This window comes from Canis lupus, chromosome 11 (assembly GCF_011100685.1).
Source record: "Canis lupus familiaris isolate Mischka breed German Shepherd chromosome 11, alternate assembly UU_Cfam_GSD_1.0, whole genome shotgun sequence".
Taxonomy (NCBI): domain Eukaryota; kingdom Metazoa; phylum Chordata; class Mammalia; order Carnivora; family Canidae; genus Canis; species Canis lupus.
The window spans coordinates 35,003,936-35,026,380 of record NC_049232.1 but is presented as its reverse complement, the minus strand read 5'-3'; the positions used below and the strand labels follow the sequence as shown (position 1 = coordinate 35,026,380).

The following is a 22,445-nucleotide window of genomic DNA, read 5'->3' as shown; positions in this document are numbered from 1 at the left end:
TTTTCTTACTGCTAACATTGGTTGGGTAATCTCCCTGGACCAGATGCTGGCTAGCAGTTTCCTTTAATCCTCTCCCAGATCTTGAGGCAGGTACTATCATCAACCCTCTATTTTACAGGTAACAAACCAAGACTTAGAGAGGCTAATTATTGAAACTGCAGAACTAGTAGCAGCGTTAGACGCAACATGTGAGACAGTTCTTATGACCTTCTGACCACTATCAATGCTTATCTGAAAATGAAGGGAGCTTCCCAAGATGTACCAGGATCAACACCCCTCTCTTCTCCCACAACACGCTTGCCTAGTACTCTCTATAAACAGAGATACGATTTTCCTCAGAAGCCTGTTTAGGGCATTACTGTACTCTAGATACCTTGTTGCCATGAAACAAGTGATATAATAACAATATAAAATAAAATAATTAATAATAATAATAATATCTTAATTTTCCAAACGTATTCTGCTGTTGAACTTTTATATATTTTTATAGTCACGCACAGAAGGAAACTGAATCGAATTTTAGAGACGTATAATTCTGTTTATTTTCAAACAGCCTAAGCAGGAGTTTATGATTCAGTCCATAACTTGGTTCCAAAAGGGCCATTTTCCTGTGTCTTTTCCTTGAGCAAATAATGCACAAGATGATCATTGTCTGAGTGCAGTATCATAATGGGTTTTCTTTTTATTCGAATTTTCATTTATTGATTTTGTTTCTCTTGCACATGAATAATGCATCCTTTCAGAAGGCATCCAAATTCACATTATTTGGCACACTAAATAAAAAGTCCTTTCTTTTGAGCAGTAACAAATACAAATTATGCAGTCAATGTGTTTTTAAATTGTTTAAATATGTATTTACATGCTAAACTGAGGCATTATTGGAGTTGTTTGTATAGCAAGTGGAATTTTAAATTGTCCAAATATCTGTTCAGCATAATAAAATAACTTTAAATGAAGCTGTTGTGGTTCATTTGGGGGAAATAGCATATTTAAATATTGATATAAACAGCATTCCCTATAATAACTAGGAGGGGGCCCTAGCAGTTTAGGTAAACAATGCAGCCCCTTACAGGCCTTGCCCAGATTGACATGCTTGAGTAATGCATTGTGTCACTCTTCCCAACATTCTTTGCTTTGTGTTCTTCTATATAATCAAAGGAGAACCTAACGAACATCCAAATTTTCTACTCCCGATCCATCTTCCTAAGGATGGTGAATTCCCTGTAAGTCAGTTCCTTCAACAGTGAATTAGTAAAGGAAGCTGGCAGTACCCCAGAGGGAGGACACAGAGTTGGGGAGGAGCATTATATCTCCTCCTGCCCCAGTGCCATCAGAATGTGGTTGGGGCAGAAGTATGGTGATTTCATGGCTAACTATGCCCTTGGTTATGGTATTCTATTTGGCAGGGATTTGTTTGAAAGAAGAGAAACAGAGGAGCTGTTTCTGATACAGGCAAAGAAATGTAACAGAAGTGAGATACATAAATTAAGAAGAATTTATTCAGCTCAGTGATGAAAAGTCTTGTTTGTAGGAGAAAGGAGTGATCTCCCAGAACATGGCATTTCAGGAAGAGTCTCATGGTCATTTCCTTTTGGGGTTGTCCCAGTATTCCAACTCTTAGTCAGAAGATGGGGGTAGGTCATAGAGGATAGAAAGGTGTGAAGGGGTTTCGGAGTAATCTAGAAGGACTGGTACCTGGAAGAGAACCACAGGTGAAAATGTTTAAGTTTTCAAGGAAAGAGAGACTTAATGGCTACGACCATCTATCTATCTGTAAGAGTGGCCATGGAGGAAGGGAACACTTTCTTTACAGATGGCTGGGAAAACCTTGGGACTTTAGATTAATTGAGGGAAGAAAGTTTCTGAAGGGATGAAAGGAATCCAAAGTCAACAGGGGGAATAACAACAAGGATTGAAAGCTTATTTTCTTAATGACCATTCCCTTTTTCATCCAGAGCATGTGAGTCATTCTTGTCCCATTTCTTTTTCCTGAAGGAGGCTCTGAGACAAAGACTCTAATGTAAGTAGACTTTTGGGAGATAATCCCAGGAACAAGCAAGAGGGGAATGGGGAAATGAGAAAGAGAAGAACAGGATGCCGATAAAGACTTATCATGCCAGTTGCCTAGAGTTGGAGAACTAAGGGACAGCGTAGAGCATGCCTCTGAGTTATCCCAGCCTTGGGGTTAGGAGGCTGAGCTACTTATTGATATATACCAGCCCAGTCTTTGGCTATTTGTCCATCAAGTTAGCTATCCATCAACTGGCCCATTAGGTGAGAGCAGCTTCCAGATAAAAGCAGTCATGGAATTAGCTCTCTAGCACTTTCTACTTCCCTTGCACCTAGGCCTAGCATACTCCCCAGTCTGACAAAATTCTCAGGGATTTTGCTGACACAGGACTCATAGTGAGCTTTCAAGGGGTCATGGATAAGGCACCAACAGTGTCTACTACTATCCTGTATTTCAAAAATTAACTTAAAAACGTGGATCTGAGATTTCTCAACTCTTCTTGTTACAAACTGATCTTCAGCAGGAGTGGTGTGAAAGGCAGAAAGGCTTTGTACTTGAGGAAGAGAGTATGGTTAAGGCACCAAGACATCTATGGAACAGATGTATTTCCATCTCAGCAGGAGACAGCCATGTTTCTGTAAGTGTTGATTAAACTGTTTCCCCATGGTGGGTCCCTTGTTTGTCTCATTCATGTTGTTCTCATTTACCTCCTTTTGCTTTGGGAATTTGCCAGCATGGAACTTGTTTCAACGTCTACACTGATTAGATACAAGCTTATGTTAAGCTAGAAGCCAATAAACGTTTGGCTGGGGAGCTCTTGGGGCTCATTAACCCAAAACAGTGTTCTGGACTGAAAATGCAAATAGACCCAGGAAGGTCTCAATGAGTATGTAAACACTATACATGTAATGGACTGTCCTTCTCAGACAGGGACACTTCATTGAACTTTTGAGGGTCAACATCTGGGAGAACCCTCAAGTTCCTCCATGTAGGATCTCTTGAGTGGAGACTGAATACAAGGGTCTGGTGTCATTGATGATTCTTATACTTGCTTTGAACTTCAGAGTAGGTCTAGAATTGGCCTAGTACAGTTGCAAGGGCTCAGGCTGAGGAGTCAAGGAGAGTTAAATTCAAATCCGGGACAAGGTAATTAATTGCCTTGTGACTTTGGGCAAGGCATTCAAACTCTCTCATTTTCCTAAAGAAAATCTGGTTAATAATTTCTGTATCTCAGGTCAGAAGGAGGGCAAAATTAAGGCACCGTTTCTAAAGAACTGAAGAGGGACTGATGTGCAAAATGAATTCAAAGTGATTTCCCGGGATGCCTGGGTGGCTCAGTGGTTGAGCGTCTGTCTGCCTTTGGTTCAGGGCCTTGATCCTGGAGTCCCGGGATCCAGTCCCACAACAAGCTCTCTGTAGGGAGCCTGCTTCTCTTTTTGCTTATGTCTCTGCTTCTCCTTGTCTTTCATGAATAAATAAATAAGGTCTTTAAAACAAAAGTGATTTCCCTTCATCTTTTGTTGTCTTTCCAGCTTAGAAAGATGTCTCTCTTTTTCTCTTTTCTTCTTTCTTTTTCTTTCTTTCTTTCTTTCTTTCTTTCTTTCTTTCTTTCTTTCTTTCTTTCTTTCTTTCTTTCTTCTTTCCTCTTTCACATTTTCTTTACAGTCAGTGGTTTCCAGTATATTCACAAGATTGTGTAACCATCACCACTATCTAATTCCACATTTCTATTTCTTTTGACTTGTTGACAATGGGCTTTGTTTTGTGTTTGTTTGTGTTGGTGTTTACAAAGAACTGTAGGAGAACACTACTAACAAAAACTTACATTTGAAATGCAATTTGTGCTACAGACTGCATTCATGGTAGGATCTCCTGTGGTCTTTGCCTGGAAGATACAGGAGGCATTACAGGGCCGTTTCCCAGATGAACAAAGAGGTGACCTAAGGACAAAACAGGCAGTGAATAGCCATGTCTGAGCCAGATTATCCCATCTCCTGTTTCTCGTCCCAAAATAGTACTCAGTGGTAACATTTTACCCCAGAAACTTTGCCAACACGTGCAAAGCACTGTCCTGTGGATGAAGCAGGTTGTAAATCCCAGGGTTAAGTCTCAGCAGTATAGACAGGTTGTCAGAAGGAATGTGGCCAAAGGCCCAGCCTACTCACACCTGCAGATTTATGGGCAGCCCTCTGTTACTCCCACAGCTCTTTCTCAGTAGGGGCTTCATGTCTGAAATCTGCTAGCACGGGTCTTAGTTCCATGAGGGCATTGCCTATAAAAAGGAGAAGAGAGTGAGTCCACTCATACTTGCTGGAGCACGACCCACTCAGTCTTGGGTCTCCTGTCATCTTGGCATGGGGCTCTGGCTTTCACCTTTCCTCCACGATTCAAGGTCAATGTCTTTAAAATTAGCAATCTACTCAAACTCTAACCAAACCTAGATTCTCATTTCATTCATTAGGCCAAAGATTTGGATCCTTATTCAGTTTTATTTCCTATCATTATTTCCTGTTAGGTAGGATTGCAGAGGGTTTAAGGTGGCAATATTTAGAAATCACTTTTTGGTCTAATCCTAACCATTTAGCATCTGCAAGGATGATGTAATGTGCACGTGGCTGTTTAAAATTGTTATAAGAGGCTTTAAAAATATCCCTTGTGAATGTGTACCCTGTTGATGGGAATGAATACACATGCTATTTTATGAACAATTTGAAAGAGTCTATCAGATTTTTAAGTGTGCTTATCTCTTAACCTGAAATTCTACTTCTAGGGTTTTTCCTACAGCCATTCACTCATACGTATGTGAAAATATCATTATAATTGTGAAAAATTGGAGGGAAAAAGCTAAATATATATATTGATAGAGGGGATTTCTAAATATAATGTATTATGAAATACTACCCATGAACTTGCTGTAAATGACATAGAATATTATTCGTAATGTTTTTTTGTGATGAGAGATAAAAAAGCCAATCACAATATGTATCATATGATCCCATCTTGTAAAATGTAATAATGCCAAAATGACCTATTTATATTTATGACCTTTTTCCCTTTTTACAGTCATAAAGTCTCTTTAGGATGGGCCCTGTTAGATAATTCTACTCAGTACATTACTGGGTTTGGAGATGCAGATTTTACAGAAAGAGGTGAGAAAGTCTAACTTGTTCTGTGTATTTGAAGAAGGGAGGGGAGACCAGAAAAGATTAGCATAGGGAAGAGAAAGAAGGATAGAAGTGGGGGGAGGCTGGCAGCTTCTAAAGCAAAAGGGAGTGAGCAGCTAGTTGGGGCAAGATGAGGGAAAGTATTTTTAAGAAGAGAAATGGTTAGCGAGTGATTTTAGATTGTTTGCTGTGTGCATCATGTTAGGAACTGCCTCATAATGTTCAAACTACTAATATAGTCATTATTTCCTTGTGTGGACATGTCTGTGGCTGAGTAGAGAATGATGGTGTGTGTTGAGTGTGTGAGGAGGTGTGCAGACGTAGGTATAAATCCAAGAAGAGGCCAGTTGCCTACCAAATATGGTCAAATATGAAGAACAGAGACTGAAACAGCAAGTACTAAAGCAGAGACCCTGCTTGGCTTTGGTCACGTTCCACCCCACCACTCCATTGTGAAAACCTGCAGAAATCCTGAAGAAGACGTTAGACTTCTTCACAGCATGAAATCAGGGGTTATAAGCCTTTGATCTAGATATCATGGGGCAGGAAGACATCAGTCAACATCAGAATATCAGCAGTATGACCAGATTAATTAATCTAGATCTACTAATCTAAGTACAAAAGAACCTAATGTGTCTTCTTAGTTTCCCTATTATATGGATTATGGATTAAGAGTGGGATGTGGAATATATTTGCATAATTCCAAATCCATGTCTTAAATATTATTATTGCTATAGCAGATAGATAACTCTAAAGCAGCGCAACTCATGAATCACGACATGACCACCAACATCTCTGCACTATATTCGATCTAGTGAATCTCCGTGCCAACCAACCAATGCAACCAACCAATGATGCCGGGTGGCTCAGTGGTTGAGCATCTGCCTCAGGTGCAGGGTGTAATCCTGGGGTCCTGGGATTGAGTCCCACATTGATCCATGGGAGCCTGCTTCTCCCTCTGCCTATGTCTTTGCCTCTCTCTGTGTGTCTCTCATGAATAAATAAATAAAATCTTTAAAAAAAATTCTTTTAGACCAATTTCATTATGTGGATGGTGCTGAATAGCTAATATTCTATTATTTAGATATACATTCACATATATATGTCTAGAAAAATAAAAATTGGGATCCCTGGGTGGCGCAGCGGTTTGGCGCCTGCCTTTGGCCCAGGGCGCGATCCTGGAGACCCGGGATCGAATCCCACGTCGGGCTCCCGGTGCATGGAGCCTGCTTCTCCTTCTGCCTATGTCTCTGCCTCTCTCTCTCTCTCTCTCTCTCTCTGTGTGACTATCATAAATAAATAAAAAAAATAAAAAAAAATAAAAATAAAAATAAAAATAAAAATTGAAATAATACCTACCACCACTTTAGAGGGGGATTTTTAATTTTACCTTATATACAACTTTTTAAGCATATTTTATTTTATAATTAAAATAGTTAAAGAAAAAAATGTGCCTTTTGCTCTCCAGCTCAGCTAATGTATTCCATACTTGGTAGGCAGTCACTCCTCCTGATGTCACATCCTTATGGAATGCTGTCCTGTCCACACTATCTCAAGAAAGAATGGAATGCCATGTGGGGAATCTACTACAGCTACATGCTACTTGTTTTAGGAATTTTTTAACTTGGTCCAAATTTTCAACGGACTGTTAGAATGAGCATTCCTCCTAACAATGGCAAATATCCCTAAAAGCAAAGAAAGAGAAATGTACATATTCTGATATTTATTTAAAGCACTGAGAAACTCCAATTCCTAACTTAATCTTTATTAACTGAAATATTATGAGCCAGAATCTACAAATTGGATTGTTTTTATCATGACAATTTTTCCTATCATTTTGCATCTGAAACATTGTCATTTATTCCCAGAGTTTTAACCTGAAAAATGGCTACAGTCTTTAACAATTGAAATGATCAAGGGTGGCATGTCACCTCCATGTTCTGTTCTTGGGGATCGTTGAGTTTTTCTGTTGTCTTTTGGTTGGTTCTTGGGTTTTTATTCAAAAGCTTGAGTTCCCAGTGTTTGTACTGGTATCTAAATTCATTGTGATGTTAACATTAAGAAAATAATCTAGAGGTTTATATGATGTGTTTAGAAGGACAAAAAATCCTGAAGCAATGAAAAGCCTCCAGAAATTAGCCAGAAGACTATACATAATAGCATATGGGAATTTTGAATTCTATCACATAACCCAGAAATTCAGCTTATTCATGGAAATCATGAGAGGCCAACAAGCCAGTATCTGACCATGAAAATGGGTCTGGCTTACATCTATGCACATCTGAGGGGATGAGTCAAGATGCCTGGGGTGGGTGCCATCAATGTTCCCTGTTAGCTCATGGATACAAAAAAAAATAAAATATTAAACTGTTAGTATTTTTCCATTTTCTATTTTTTTCATTTTTCTTTTTTCTTTTTTCCCCAGCTTTACTGAGATGTAATTGGCATGTAATGTTGTGTAAGTTTAGGGCATACAAAATGATGATTTTATATACATATATACTGTGAAATGATTACCACAATAAGGTTAATTAACATATCCATCATTTCACATACTTAACACTTTTTTTTGTGTGTAGTGAGAACTTTTAAGACCTATTCTTAGCAACTTTCAAGTATACAATATAATACTGTTAACTATAGTCACCCTGCTGTACACCCTGTATATCCTCAGAACTTATTCATCTTATAACTGGAAGTTTGTACCCTTTGACCATCTTTACCCTTTTCTCCTACTTTATTTTCTCTTTTCCTTTCCTATAATTTATTTAAACTAAAAAACTAAATTAAAACAAGCAACCAACCAGTCCAGCCACTTCTCCCACTCCCCACACCCCGCCTCTAACAACCACCAATCTGTTGTCTGTATCTATGAGCTGGGTTTTTTTTAGATTTCACATATGAGTGAGATTATATGGTATTTGTCTTTCTCTGTCTGAAGTACTTCACTTAGCATAACGCCCTCAATGTCCATCCATGTTGTTGCAACTGACAAGATTTCATTCTTTTATAGATCTGTGTATATACATACACACCACAATTCCTTTATCCATTCATCCATCAATAGACACTTAGGTTACTTAGGTTTTTTCATACCTGGCTGTTGTAAATAATGCCAAAATGAACAGTGGAGCATGTATCTTTTTGAGTTAGTGTTTTCATTTTCTTTGGATAAAATCCAGAAATGGAATTGCTGGATCATATGGTACTTCCATTTTTAATTTTTTGAGGAACTTCTATACTGTTTTCCATAGTAGGTGCACCAATTTACATTCCTACCAACAGTGCACAAGCTTCCTTTTTCTCCCTATCCTCCCCGACACTTGTTATTTCTTGTCCTTTGATAACAACCATTCTAACAGGTGTGAGGTGATGTCTCATTGAGGTTTTGATTTGCATTTTCCTGATGATTAATGCTATTGAGCATCTTTTTATGTACTTGTTGGCCATCTGTATATATTTTTCTTTGGAAAATATATTTGTATATATTTGTATTTTTCTTTGGAAAAATGTCTATTCAGATCTTCTGCCTATTTTTAATCAAATTATTTGGCTTTGGTTGTTTGTTTTGCTATTGAATTGTATGAGTTTTTTAAATTATTTATTTTATTTTTTAAAGATTTTATTTACTTATTCATGAGAGACACAAAAAGAGAGGCAAAGACATAGGCAGAAGGAGAAGCAGGTTCCCCAGGGGGAGTCTGATGTGGGACTCAATCCTAGGACCCCGGGATCACAATCTGAGCCAAAGGCAGATGCTCAACCACTGAGCCACCCAAGTGCCCCGAGTTGTATGAGTTTTTTATGTATTTTGGACATTGGATGCTTACCAGATATATGATTTGCAAATATATTCTCCCACTCAGCTTGTCTTTTTATTTGTTGATAGTTTTTGTTGCTATGCAGAAGTTTTTCATTTGATGTAGTCCCACTTGCTGATTTTGTCTTTGTTGCTTTTGCTGTTGGTGTCGCCAAGACCTGTGTCAAGGAATTTACTGCCCATGTTTTCTTCTATGAGTTTTGTGGTTTCAAGTCTTACATTCAAGTCTTTAATTAACATTTTGAGTTAATTTTTGTGTGTGGTATAAAACAGTGATCAAGTTTTATTTTTCTGCATGTGGCTGTCTAATTTTCCAAACACCATTTATTAAAGAGACTGTCCTCTCTCTGTTGTCTTTGCTTGGATTCTTTGTTGCAAATTAGCTGATCATATATGTATGGGCTTATTTCTGGGCTCTTTATTCTGTTCCATGATCTAAGTGTCTGTTTTTTCCCCAATACCATATTGTTTTAATTACTCGGATTTTGTAATATAATTTGAAATCAGGAAGTATGATACCTCCAGCTTGGTTCTTCTTTCTCAGGATTGTTGTGTCTATTTGCATTTTTCTTTGTAGTTCCATACAATTTTTAGAATAATTTGTTCTATTCCTGTGAAAAATGCCATTGGAATTTTGGTAGGAATTGCACTGAATCTGTAAACTGCTTTAGGTAGTATGGACATTCTAACAAAATTAATTCAAATCCATGAGCCTGGAATATCTTTCCGTTTATTTGTATCTTCTTCAGTTTCTTTCATTAATGTCTTGTAGTTTTCAATATATGGGTCTTTTACCTTCTTGATTAAATGTATGTATTATTTTTCTTTACAAACTAACATTAAGGGGTTTTGCCCAATTGATCTTCCGTGGTGAAAAAGGAAAAACTCTTAGAAAAACTCCAGGCAATTGACCTTATTCTTGTCACTTGCAAATTAACCATCACCTTCTTTCTGAACTCTTTATATTTGGTTTAGGGATGAGGGTCAGAATGATTTCATTTTGTTTCAAATTTGCTTTCTATTGACACTTAGCTCTGACCCTGGATTGTGCTGAGAAGTCAAGAATGTGTTTTCTGCTTTTGGATTCATTAAGTCATTTTTCATTATTGATAATCCCAATAGCAGTGTGGAATGTTGACCCAGATCATTTGGAACCAAGGGAGTTAATTTGAGTAATGTGTGACAGATCTATTGATTTGAATTCCTTTCTCCAGAGGCACTGTAGTTGAAGCAAAGGGACAGGCTAATTCCATTATCTAGACAAGAAGATGGTAGAACTGAGAGTGAGGTAAAAAAAAAAAAAAAATCACAAAATTTTCTGAGAAATTTTATCCTTTTCCAAAACAGCACAGGAGGGGGGCTTTGGAAGTCTCAGATTCACACTCCTTTGTGGCAGTTTGGTAGGTGGGTTGGTAGACACTGAAACATATGCCCTTGTGAGAAGTTGAGTGGAGTCAGGGAGATGGGACTTGTCATTGAGTGGAAGAGTGGAGAAAAGCGGAAACTTATGTGGGGTGGGGAATTAGGGGCTTCCAGTAAGCAGCTTCAGAGCTCCGGGGTGGAGAGCAATGAAGGAAAGGAAAGAGTGGGCAGCCAAGGCTTATGGGCCTTTTTTCTGTTTCGGCTTCTGGACTGAACCACTTAGGATAGAAGGTTTTTCTCCTCACTTTTTGAGGCTAAGAATACAGGCTCCACGATCTCTGTTTTGTCACTTTAATGGCCAAAAAGCCATTCTCTTTGTTTTGAGTTTGTGTTTTCTGGGGAACCTGAGAGGCTAGGCTCTGGAATCAGGCTCCCTGGTTCAAGATTCAGCTCTACAATTTCCTACTGCATGACCTTGGGTGAATCACTCAACCATTCCATGCTTTGTTTCCTGACTTACAAAATCTGAATAATAATAATAGTACCTCCTTCATGAGCTTTTAGGAAGATTAAATTAGTTATTGAGCACATATTAAGTACCAGTAAATGTTAGGGGAAAAAAATTCTCTCTGAAAGCATAACACATGTACCTAGTGTTCATCTTCTAATCCTGTACTGTAGCTTTTACATCAGGGTTGTGTAGCCTCATTCCCTCTTCACACTGAGTCCAGCAGCCTCCTGAAGACTATTCAGTGACCCCTGTGTAGAGTGGGGCCAACACCAGGGCCAGGGTTTATGAGGTGACAATTACTAAAGAAAAGCTATGAATTAATTGCATGTTGGAACTCTTTCCTTCTCCTAACTGGAAACTAATACTATACTAATTTTTCAGTAAAAGTGGAGACAAGAAAAAAGTCAGTATGGGCCTAGATAAAATGAAAAAAGAGTGAAAAGTACATGGATTCTTTTTTATGGAATACTCTTTGAGAGCAGATGTGGCAAGTGTCATGCAGTATATATGGCACCCAGTGCCTGATTCAGGGATTGGACGGCAGGCTGTACAGCACAGGGGAAATGGGAGCCAAATATGGAGCCACTATTGCAGGACTGAGACACTGGCAGAGAAAACTATGAAAACCTAGCATGGAAATGAGGCTTGACAGATCCATTCATTGGGCGCCTAGGTGGCTCAGTCATTAATAGTCTGACTCCTGACTTCAGCTCAGGTCATGATCACAGGGTTGTGAGATCAAGCCTTGCATCAGGCTCTGCACTGGGTGTGGTGCCTGCTTAAGATCATCTCTCTCCCTCTGCCTCCAAACCCCCCCCCACACACTCTCTCTCTCTCTCTTAAAAAAAAAAAAAAAGGGAGGTGAGGGGAGTCTATTCATGAAAAACTCCTTTTGGCCTGATGAGCTTGTTAATGAATCATACCAAGATTTGCAAGTAGCCCATTTTCAATAAGATTGGATGACTTCTACTCAACTAGAAACCTCTTCAAAACTTTCTTCTCTAAAAGTTATGAAATGACCTTTAATTCTAGTCTTAGAATCTTGGACATGTGTCAGATGACCAGTGATTTTCTACTACCACTAGGTCAAAAATTAAATCCCTTGGTGACAGAATGTACTTATAATGCTTATTATATAGCTTGACTTTCCCAGGGATTCCTACCAAGACATAATCTGTCCTTCAGTGTTTCCCCTGCAGTATTGAGGAGGATTCTGAAGTACCCTAGGCCTCTGAGACCTAAGAGGTATTCACTCCAATACCTCCAGAACTGTGAAAATCCCTTCTTCTTGGGTGGTGTGGAGGGTGCAGGGAAAATCTACACCTCACTGAGTTCTCTCTTTAAAGCTTGGATATTAAGATATTTCACTTCTTATGGTTCATAAAAGCTAGGGGAGAAAAAAGGCTGAAATAATTTTAGAGCAGTGCTTGTCAAACTATCTGTGGGGAAGAACTAGTTTGGGTTTGCTGTTGCTGTTTTCAATCTGTTGCAGATGAACACTTCTATAAATTATGATCAAATGAACAGCTAGACAAATTAAACTTTAAAAGTCATACAAATGCAAGGTCCAAATTTTAATTAATGGGTTCAGTGGATATAAAAGTTACTCTGTAAAATTCCTGTAACATTCGTAAACCCTTGCTTTCCATTTCTGTACTTATCTCACTGTTGACTTCGAACAAGTTTTGCAGATGAGCACAAGTCCATGGGTCACTACTTTGAGTTGCACCAGGCTAGAGAGTGTTGAGAACAATAGATTTGTATCGGTCACTTGGACCGAGCCTGGCCTCGTTTTGGAACACACAGCGACACGTACATTGATAGTGCTCACCTAACTGAGTATATCATTAGAAAGTACCATGTTGGAAAGTATTCTGCGGCAAGGGACACAAAATCTACCTCAAAATTTCAGTCAATTCAATGATCCATAAGTATTCTACTGATCAAGACAAATTCTTGTTCATGACATCCATCATTACTATTTTTATCATGTGAAAATGCCCATTATAGGAGTTGTGAGGGTCATCCAAAGAGCAGGGGAACTCACTGAAGGAAAAAAATGAAATTTCTGGGTCTGGGATGAAGCAGAGAATAAGGAAAATAAGACCTGAGAACTCTGGGTCTGAGCAATGTGGGTGGACCAATCTCTTCAGGAGCCTTGGGCAAGAAGCCTATATTCCCAGCTGGGAGGCAGCTCAAACTGGACATAACCATGGTATCTGTCTGGCCACTCTGACACTGAACATCACTAATTGGTTTGGTAAAGTGGCAGGCTAAATTACCTGGGTAAGTTCCAGGACCCTCTGGCAGACAAAACAGGGAAAAGAGTTAGTATTTGCTACCTTTAGAGCAGCAAAAGTGAAACCAGACAAACTTTAAATTCTACTCCCAACTGGGAAAAAGAACTATATAGATAAAGTCTGGCTAAAGTATCCAACGTCCAAAGATGGATAAATTTAGTGTCCTTCCTAAATAATGGCTATCATTTAGTAGCTTTGCAGTCTTGTGGATTACTGGGGGGAAAATGTTTCATTTTCCCCATGTCACTTAATGCACATTTCTATTCCTAAAAAATCAATATTTGGCCCAAGCCTTGGGAACACTTCTGGGTTGCATTCCACATGTGGTTTACATTTTACTATCCAACTTGTTTATAAATAAGCCCAGCCACAGGACAACAGTGATTAAAGACTAGCTGACACCTGACCTCAGGGAGGAGGCAAATCTACTTAGAAGCATTCAACTTTCATCTAGACTTCTCATCCTAAATGTGCGATGTCAGTGCTGTGAGGAAGGAAGTTGGAGCTTTAGTCATCAAACCTATTTAAGCGAAATACTGGATCACTGGTTTTGAGTTTGTTGCTTCCTCTGATTATAGAAATTTATATTTCATTTCCACAGTATTTTTAATAGCAACCTTATGCTAATTCAGCATATGCTTACTGTATAGATAATTGTCCCCAAGAATATCAATACATATGGAATTTTTCAGATCATTAATGCTTTAAACTATGCATCAAGCTCAATTATCTAACCATTCCTGGTCCAAGGTCAGATTACAGGCACCATGCCCCTCCGTTTCCATTCTTTTTTTCATCTTGGAGGTGAAAAGAAATTAAGAGTTCATCAACCCCATTCCATTCTCTTTACAGAGAAGGAAGCTGAGGCCCATGGAGGGATGAAATGAATTACCAAAGGTCTTACAACCAATTATGGGTAGAATCTAGGTTCTATTCCCCTGGCTCCTTGTCCATTCTTCTTTTAGGCATTACCTCCTGGTTTTTGCAGGAATCAGAGTTCATGAAAGAAACTCTAAATATAATTGCTGTGGACATGCAGCCTTGAATTTATACTACAAGATGCTAATCGTTGCCTGCCTGCCCATACCCTCTCTAATGGAAATTGCTCCACCCCAAACCCCACTGTCTAAGCAGCCAGATTTTGAACCATGCAATTCCTCTAATTCTGCTATTGTTAATTAGTCTGGAAATGATCATCTGGCCCTGGGAAGTTTATCCATAGAAGGAGTAAATAAGATTCTCTCTTCTAGGAGGGTAAACCAAGGAAGAAAGAAAGTCATCTTTTGGAAGTGGGATCATGAAGTGAAAACAGAAATAAGTTGAAAGGTAACAACTACGGCAAACAAAACCATATGTAATTCAGAGTTTTGAGAGAGCAGAAACCAAGGGCAAGCAGGGGAATACAGTGAGTAGAGAGAGAAGAAAATGGGACAGACACACAGAGTTATGCACAGACTGCACCATGTGGCCTGCCGCAATGGCAGAAGCAGCCACTACTAACTGTGCCTGGCACTCTTCTCAACATCTTGCCTGTATGAACTCATTTTAACCCTAACAGCAACCCATAAGCTGGATATTCATATTATTTTTATTTTCAGGTAAACTAAGGTATGGAGAGAGAATGAATTTGCTGAAGGTCATACAGCTCACCTTCATACTATAGCCCTTGCTGATCTGCCTATATTATCACCTATATTGTGGTAATCCCCAATATAACTTTTTTTTAACAATCAAAAAATGTCATTATTTGGCCACAACAAAAATGTGATGTTTGGGAAAATTTTGATTTGAAAAATTCAAGCATATGATACAAACTCACCCAGAAAAAGCATAATCATTTATACATTTCAGTGCTAAAAGTCTTCATCTCTCAATCATTTGAGTTCCAATTTGAAATCTCTCCAGGCAGAACCAAGATGGCAACCAAGCTATGGGGGAGGCCTTCCTAAGGAGTGTAGGCTGCAAATGGGGTTCTTGCAACCTAACGTCTGAAAGGGAATATAAGTCAGGGGTAGAAACAAGAGGTTAACTAGAAACATAGCTCATTAAACACAAAAGAGTCCGCATGCTCAGCTTCCAACCAATGAGTTTTAGGCACCTCCTGAATATTTAGGAGCCTGTGCTCCATGGCAAGAAACCATCTTGTGAAATGCACAAGATTAAGTCACACCCAAACTTGGAATCCAAAAGTCATTTTAGGACATGACTGTGGGCAAAGGCAAACTCGCTGATTCAATGCCTGAATCGTATCAATGAGAGGAATAGAGGAATCTCAAAGGGGCCAAAACCAAAGATGTGATCCTGATTCTTTCAAAGAGTCATCAAATATAACAAACTGAAGGGGCTACCGAATTTTAAATAACTGAGATTTCGACAGTTGGTGAAGAGGTCAACAGGGGAGAGAATGACAACAGCAATAAACTAATATTTATCAGTCACTGAAAACAAAGTTTCCCAAACCTTCATTGCACCATATATTAGAATATGCTTTGGAGCTTAATATCATAAATAAGTAGGGGTGCATGAGTGGCTCAGTTGGTTGAGTGTCAGACTCTTGGCTTCAGCTCAGGTCATGATCTCAGTGTCCTTGGATCAAGCCTCATATGGGGCCTCATGCTCAGTGCAGAGTCTGCTTAAGGATTCTCTCCCACTCCTCTCACTCATGTTCTCTCTCTCTCTTAAATAAATAAATCTTTAAATATATTAGTTAATTAATTGATTAATTAATCAATAAATTAAGAAAACTAACCCATAGGCCCCAACCTAATCCCACTGAATCTACACTCCCAGGGAAGAGCTCCAGAAGTCTGTACATCAACAAGCATCTGCATGATTCTCATCATCACAGAAGTTTGTGAAGCACCAGACCAGTCGGTCTCTAATCTCCTGTCATCTTCCCACCAACTCTTTCAGGTTGAGAGTATGTTCTAAACCCTTGCCAGATGATGACACTGGGTCCTGCAAGTTCACCTTAGACTACACAGGTTGGGAGGGGATGGAGTTCAGATGACTCTCTAGGCCTCGATTTTAATTGACCACTGTACTCTGTGGCTGAAACTGGGTTTTGCCAAACCTGTGTATTGCCTGGCCAGTAGGAAAACTCAAACTGGGGCCCTCTGAGAGGAGGATTCTGTTGTCAAACGATTGCTCAAGGAATTCAGGTCCCAGCCACGTTCATTTTATCCCTTCACATTCTTGCTAACATTGAAAAAAGATGGACATCAAGAAAATAGTTCCCTGGAAGGGGAAAGAGGTAGCCCAAAGAAAGTAGATACAGGCCAGCAAGCATTCAACGTGAAGTGTGCAAGATGCAATCATTGGGCATTGTTGTGTCTGTTTGTCTGTCCTTGTCCCACTTATACTACCTGGTGGCTGAGTGTGGAAGATATAGGCATGGGGTGTGGTCACAGTTATGGTGAGGGACGAAGGAGCCACAGGGGGCAGAGGCATAAGGGGCAGAGGCTGAGGGGCAGAGGCTGGTGGGGGAGGGAGGTTGGCGAGAAGCTACCAGTATCTCTGGAATTAATTTCATTCCAAATAGTAACTTTTCCCTCACCTCTGGTTTCAAAGAGAGATTTTAGGTGTTACTTCCTGGCTAGTCCAGCACTATGATTAGCAATACAATCCTTAAAAGGAAAAGGGCTGTGATCTCTTTGGGGAAACAATAAAGGTGGAAGGTTTGGCTCTGTATCTTTCTAGCTGGGAGATCTTGGGCAATTTGCTTGTTAAAGTCTAAATTCTCTCGTCTGTCAATGAGTGTGATCATATCTACCTCTTGAAGTTGTCTTAAAATTTAATGAAATATGCATATAAAAACCTAGCATACAAAAAGCCCTCACAAATGTTAGCTCCTTCCTCATATATACCCTCTCCATCTCTATCTCAACTCCCAATAATCCCTGCCACATCTTACCAAGGTGGATTGTATCTCATGTTCCAAGTCCTTCCTGAGAGAAGTGCAAAGAAAGGAACAACGTAAGAGTTGCTATGGGCAGTGATTTTCACACACTTAGAAACAGTACAACACACTTAAAGCTTCCCAACCAAATGGAATACCCACTTCTGGGACACCTGGGTGGCTCAGTGATTAAGCGTCTGCCTTCAGCTCAGGGTGTGATCCTGGAGTCCCAGGATCGCGTCCCACATTGGACTTCCCGCAGGGAGCCTGCTTCTGTCTCTGCCTGTGCCTCTCATGCATAAATAAATTAAAAAAAAAAAAAAAGGAATACCCACTTCCACCACTCTACTCTGTCAGGGTCCTTGTCCACAAGGCATCTCTCACATATAAGTACGTATTTCTTGTGTCTATGTTACACCACATGTTTGAAAATAGTTGCCTTCCCAGGACCTGAGAGCCCTAGACCGTATCTTCTTACTGGCAAAGGGGTTCTTTTTATTAGATCTATTTTTCCCTCTCCGTCCCCCAAGGAAGTACAAGTATGAGCATTTTATCTGCATTGGTTACCTTTATATTAAATTTCTTTCAAGTCCTTCTCGAAAGCTCCTTATTCATTCAGAGAGTCTTCTAGTTACTGTGTCATGCAACTAAGATCTGATAATATCATGCTTCACAGTGAACATGCATCCTTGGACACTCAGTTTGAGTGGGTTGGCTGAAGTGGTTGTTTTTCTGCATTTGGCACTTTGTGTGTAAGTTGGTCTGTTCCTCTCCAAGAACAAATTTTGTGCATAGATTCTTTGGGTAAGGTGACATCTCCACAGGATGACCATCATGTTGAAAAGAACACCGACTAGTAGTCCCACAAACCTGGGCTACAATTTAATATCTACATTGTTACTGGATCTCACTAAACTTTGGTTTCTCCATTTGTAAAACGGAGACAAGAATGCGTCTCATGTATGTTTATTGTAAGGATTGATTCAAATGTGAGGTGCCTGGCACCCTCCAGACTTGGGTCTCTGTTTTCTTCACTGATAGATCCCCAGAGCCCCAAATAGTGACTGGCCCAAAGTAGGTGCTCAATAAGCATTTATTGAATGGATATCGAATCAATAAATACGTATTGAATGAATAAATGCCATTGAATGAATAAATATTATTGAATAAGTATGTGTTTAATGAATGGTTATTGAATGCATAAATCAATGATAAATACTGAATGAATAAATAGCTTATAAAAATTACTGCACCAGAACTGAGACACCTCCCCTGGCCACTCAATAAGTGCTGTTAAGGTGAACCAGTTGTCACTTGCTCATATGACAGCCCTGAGGCTATTTCCAGCCTCCCTGGATTCTCTGTGTGGTGTTTCTCCTCATGCATCCCTGAATTTTATAGGCTTCTTTATACCTTGATGATGTGTGTGGAACCATCTGTGAACTGTGGGCTACGGTGAGCTGGCTGTGCTGGCAACGAGGACGCGTCCCATGGCGCCAGGTGGGGTGCAAGGTCACAGAACAGCGAGGCTGCTCCCTCTGGTACAGAACAGCCCTTGGCTCCCGGCAGGACAGCCTGTGGCCTCGTAGCCCACCCTTGCTGTGCTGGGAGGAGGTGGGGGGAACTTGCCAAGTGATGAGCTCTGGATACTAAACGCTTGTCAAGAAAACAGCCACTCCCTCCCCATCACTCCTTCAGGGGGATCCCTAGAGAGCTAGGAAGAGCTAGGAAGGACTTTCGCAGTTTCTCCTGCCCCGGGGCCCTGGGGCACGGGGATCCCACCTTCCCTTCCCTCCAGCGCCTCAGAGCAGCAAGGCCTCGGTTCCAGCTCCCGGCGTGGGGACGCTACGGGACTCGAATTTAACTCTGGAGCCCCGCGGAAATTCACTGCACTGCAGGGCCTTGGCTCCTTTTCCGGCGGGGTGGAGTGAAGCCTCGGGGGGCTTCTGTCCACGGGGCGAAAGCAAAGCCGTCTTCCCCACTCCCATCCCCCACCCCGGGTTTTTTCATGATCTGGGGCAAATTACGCTGCGTTTCCCGGCCCTTGGGCCCCAGCAACAGGGCCCTAACCCACGTATCTTTATCTGGTTAAAATGATCATCAAGGGGATCCCTGGATGGCCCAGCGGTTTAGCGCCGCCTTCAGCCCAGGGCGTGATCCTGGAGACCAGGGATCGAGTCCCGCGTCGGGCTCCCTGCATGGAGCCTGCTTCTCCCTCTGCCTGAGTCTCTGCCTCTCTCTCTCTCTCATGAATAAATAAACAAAATCTTAAAAAAAAAAAAAAAAAAAAAAAAGAAGAAGAAGAAAAAAAGAACATCAAGGCACCATTCAGGGGGATAAAGAGGGGGGCGATATCACAAAAGGGGCCTTTGCGGGGCAGGGGAGGGGAGGGGAGTGGAGGGAAGAGGCCAAGGAAGGCCCCTCGCCGGCCCGACTGTGGTCACCCCCGCGGGCCGGAGGACGCAAGGCTCAACGCGGGAGAACCTCAGCGCTGATGGTGCCTCGGCTTGGGTTTTCATTCTGGAAGCCGCCGCCTCCGGGGCCTCTCCTGTGGCCTTGGGATCTGGGGGATCTCTGCCGCACACCACACGGGGCGGGGCGTCGGAGGGAGGATGCAGAGCAGCCTGACGGCGCCCCCAGAGCTCGCTCCCAGCGCTTCCAGCTGCACCTCGCAGGGTGGGCGCCTGGGTCCCGGGGGAGGGGGCGGGGGGGCTTCAAAGCAGCCTGGTCCCCCCACGTCTGCTGTTCACTGGAAAATAAGAGAAGACACGTCCCCTGCTTTCCTATCGCCCGCATGCTACCACTTGGCAGCCCTTCAGGATTTTATGACAAATAGTAATGAATAATTAACAAATCATCTGAGCGGCTCCCAGAAGCCCGAGGAGAACAGCAGTGCCTGGGCTCCCGCCACCCCACACACCCTTGCCAGCCTCCCCTCTGTTAGCACAGGCTGGCCAGGACGCCGGGCTCTGCGAGCACCCTTGAGGCCGGGAGGGGACCCCAACCTGCTTCTCCCCGGGCTGCTGGCAGAAAGGGAGGCTACCAAGGCCGGCATCTCCCCCTCTCAGTTGGGCCACGCTTTCCCATCAGAGACCAAAGTTTGGGGGGACGCCTGAGCTCCGTGAGCTCCACTAAAGCAATGGCTCAGCTGTGGGTGGGAGGACAACTGGCCGGCAGCCCCCACCCCACGGGACACTTGGTGTTGCCTGTTTCGATTGTCACCAGGGGAGAGGGCTGGTTGTTGCTCCTGGCATCCAGGCAGCGGAAGGCAGGGATGCTGCCGTACATCCTGCAAGGTGCAGAACAGCCCCCCGCACCCCGCAGCCCAGGGCGCTCGCTCATCCACGGTGTCCACCCTGCAGTAGGGTCACAGAGCCATCGGGTCGCAGTGTGTCCTGTGCCCCAGTGAGCCCAGGACCAAAGAAACTTGGGCTCCCTCGAGTGGTGACTCACACTATGACAGCCAAGAAAGGCCCACAGCTGCAGGAGGTTCCGATAGCAGTAGAGTGTGTGTGTGTGTGTGTGTGTGTGTGTGTGTGTGTGTGTGTGTGAAATAAGACACTTTACCCATCACAAAACATGCTTCGGTTGATGGTGACAGCCATTCTCATGAATCATTAATGAGCCCTCTTCTTCTCTCCATGTTGTTAATATCTATGCAGAGGTCTTTGTGATGAGAGCAGATTTCCTTTTTTTTTTTTTTTTTTAAGATTTTACTTATTTATTTATTTATTTGAGGAGAGGAGGGGCAGAGGGAGAGCAAGAATCTCCAGCAGACTCCATGCTGAGCATGGAGGCCCAATGAGGGGCTCAATCTCAGGACTGTGAGATCAGGACCCCAGCCGAAATCAAGAGTCAGATGCTTACCCAACTGAGCTATCCAAGCACCTTCCCCCACCCCAGAGCAGATTTCCTTCTGATTAGTCAGACAGAGTATTTATTTTTTGGAGTGTTCTTCTCATTTTGAGGAGCACTTGAGTGTGAAATCATGTGCTTTCTTTTTGTTTCCTTCCTAAGCGGAACCTTCAAAACAGAACAGCAGTGCCTCTGAAAACTCCAAGTTTTCGACACATTTCCTAGTCTCGTCGTTGGAAAGAGAATGTTAGAAGCAGTCAGAATTGATAGCTTGTAGAGAATACTTCCATGTGCATTTTGGAAGGGGTGAGGATAGAGGGTGGAAGGCAATTTTAAGATTCCGATCCTAATCATATTAACCCTAAATATTAGTGCAAATCTTACACCGTCCACTCAATGCATTTACAGTGAAAAATTTGCACATTTCTTGTCTATGACAGATTGGTTTCCCAATCAATGGATTATTGAAAGGTTACCTGATATTTCTCTTTTATCTAGTAGCCTCTCATCATGTGACTTCCATGTTCTTTATCATGATCATTATCATATTTATTGAATAAATTCTACATGACATGTACTGTGGCCCATTCATTGACTCAACAATCCTCCAAACAATGAGGTTCTCTTACTGCAAGTTACAGTTAAAGAACTGGAGACATAAAAGGATAAGTAACTTCCCAAGGTCACAGGGCCAGCAAGTAAGCAATTGGGGCAAGAATCAGATCCCAAAGCATACTGACCACCCCACTGAAATTTTCAGGGCTCTGTCCAATAAGAACGGCTCTCCAAGCCACTCTCAAGGTCTCCGACAGGCATTCAACCTCTCCTACATATCCTTTATTCTTGCGATGCTTTCTTCGTGAGGCCTCCCTTCTGAGACCATTCCCTGGAAAGCCCTCAGTCTTTCTCAACTCCAGCTCTGTATGTTCCTTGTCCTCATCAGGAGGGCCTTTCCTTGTCCTCCCAACACTTCAAACCGGTTTTGCTTCAAAACCCCATTCCCACCACCACCACCACAAAGCTTTCTCTTACCTTTTCCATTTTGAGAACACTCACTATCTCGGTTTGGATGCAAGCCCGCCCGAATCTGAAGCTCTGGCTCTTTCCACAGAACGCGTTGCCTAAGAGAGAAAATAACCTATCTCTGCCCTTCACTGGGTTTCCAAAGCAAAGTTTCTGTGCCTCTTTCCTTATCCACAAACTAAACTGAATAGACTGAATTAAAATGCCTAACCCGCTTCCTGGGATTGCTGTAATAAATAAAGGAGATCTTGAAAGTGAAAACTCTTTGTAAATATAAGGCACTGTTAGATTATCTGCCCGGGCTTCCTTTTTCAATTTTGATTACTTTTCTTTTTTTCTTTTCTTGTCCACTTATTTCCAGCAATTTGGTTCGATCATACAGAAAGTAGGTCACTAGTAATGAGTTGGAGAGAAAGTGGGCTTTTTTTCCTGCCTTTCCAGGATTTTCAGCTACAGAAATGCAACACGTGGCCAGCGGCCCAGACCCCACTGCAGGTTGTA

The 22,445-nt window shown here is 41.7% G+C and overlaps 1 long non-coding RNA gene across 1 annotated transcript; it reads right to left on the bottom strand.

Moving 5' to 3' along the window:
- Positions 1-523: 523 nt before the first annotated feature.
- Positions 524-22,076, bottom strand: LOC119873912. Its single transcript, XR_005366773.1, has 4 exons — positions 21,954-22,076; positions 4,177-4,283; positions 3,837-3,951; positions 524-1,695 (listed from the first exon to the last, which is right to left on the bottom strand). It is a non-coding gene; the product is annotated as an uncharacterized LOC119873912 (long non-coding RNA).
- Positions 22,077-22,445: the final 369 nt, after the last annotated feature.